The following is a 2,205-nucleotide window of genomic DNA, read 5'->3' on the forward strand; positions in this document are numbered from 1 at the left end:
GTCCCCCGCTACCAAGTGTCAAATCAACACACCCACATTTGTAACATGGTAACCTCCTTTTAACTATGGTTTTCAGGATCAAATGAAAGTCAATTTAATACTTTGTCCCATTACATAAGGTTTCCTTGTTGTCTTCTATCTGCGTAATCCAGCCATCCTTGTGTGCTTACAGCTAATACCTCTGTAACATTACTGTGTTCATAGAGCCCTGCATATAATTTTGCTTTCTCCTTTCATTTCACTAATTGAATTTTATTTTTTAGTGTAATTAAAAGTTGGTCTTGAAATCCGTTCTGCTAATGTTGTTTTTTTTTGTTTTCCTTTTGAAACAGAAACTACAAACATAACAGAGTGTAGCTGTCTCTTTACATGAGACAAGTTGCATTGTTTAACCAAAGCCTGATTAGTCAAATTAGCCAACATGAGAATAAGTGGTTGTTCTGAAGAGGTAATGGGCTGCACAAGACAACGCTCAGAAATATCTTGACATGGACATCTAAGGGAGGAATATGTACCCAGATTTTGAAAGAATTAGATTTGAATCAGAATAAAAATAGTCTGAGTCAGAATTAAATATATTTCTGCATTCTCATATCTTATTAGCCCCTGCAGCACATGAACAGGGAAGCATCAATGGAGGCAGCTTTGTTAATGACTAGATTATGTAATACGGAAAACTACATTCCAGACTGTATAATGCCATAAAATGTAAAGTACACAGGAACACTTTCTTCTTCCTTCTACACAATAATCAGAACTAGTGCTGTTCACTTGTAGTACACACTGCTTCCTCTAGTTAGTAAATTCCATGTGTCCTTTTCTTTTTATTTTTATTTTTTCTTTTTTTTTTTTTTTTTTGCAACAGGTACTACTGTAGGTATCCTATGCATCTTTCTTAAAAACAGAAGTTTAAAATAAAAAATAAATTGATGGAAAGACAATCACAATATTTAAAGGTGACCTACACTCAAGTCTGGGTTTTACATGGCTAAAATCGGATTTTAGACCTGAAGGAGTAGGTATGCTTGTTATCAGTTCTCTAACTTCAAGGTGCAACCTAAAATAGACCATCCAGTTAGATTATAATTACTGTGCTCCAACCAATCTCACTGCCATCACTATTGCTGCTACTGTTACTACTGTTATTAATTTTTTTTCAAAGAATAAGCAGGATTTTATTAATCAGCAAATAAATATTTTTTGCTATTTAATTTTATCCTCAGAGAATTTTGCATCTTGCATGCTTTGATAGAAATGTAAGCTCATTAACAGAATATTTTTTAACCAGACCATTATGACTTCATTTTGAATCAAAGCTCATTAAAACAATTATAATCAAATGTTTCATTTTCTTTTTCCCTTGTGAGGAACAGCTGAAAAGGTTATGTTTGTTTTTCTTTATCTGAATCTCTAGGGCTATATAAACAGACTATACGGACTTGGTTTTGCTTCTTTTTCTTTCCATTTAAGGGTTTGTTCAGCAGAGTATGCATGGTTGCTGTTACTGGGATCCAAGAAGAGTTGTAGCATGAGTTGCAACCCAGGCCACACTCAAATCAGCAACAGTTTTCAGTTTTGTGCCCAGCTATGCTGCTTCCCTATCAAAGGTCCAAACAGGGGTCATCTCTTGATGCCACATCATTTGAGAGTAGACATAGCAGGGATGGGTTTGCTTTTCCTTGCCTTGCTGCACATGCAGGAAACTACACACTGTGAGCAGGAGGAAAGGCTAAGATGGTGGAATGAGTGAGAAGAATAAGTGCCCCACTCCTATCTTAGATTAAGTAGTTCATCATTCAAGACAATAATGACCAATTAAGAGAAAATGTATGCTCAAAACCCAGTAAATCAATGTAACAATAAATTTAGAGCTAATAAACCTTATTCTCACAAAGCATTACCTTCATATGGAAAATGGAAATTTTTTTTCTTTTGAAATCGCTAACAAGTATACATCATCTGCAAACCAGAAGATCAGCACTTAGCTATAGTCCAGAACCACTTACTTCACATTAAACATTAATTTTTTTCAGTAATGAGATTAAAACTGGAAAGCTGAAGAGGAGATACTAGCTGAAAGCTCCAAGTTTGTTCAGATTTCCCGGTTTCTGTTGAAAATAACAACTTTTACTATCCTAATACAGCAAAATTTCTGTATCAGCTCAGTGTAACTACAATTGCCATGCAACAAGAACCAGGTAATAC

This window comes from Cyanistes caeruleus, chromosome Z (assembly GCF_971803275.1).
Source record: "Cyanistes caeruleus chromosome Z, bCyaCae1.hap1.1, whole genome shotgun sequence".
NCBI lineage: Eukaryota > Metazoa > Chordata > Aves > Passeriformes > Paridae > Cyanistes > Cyanistes caeruleus.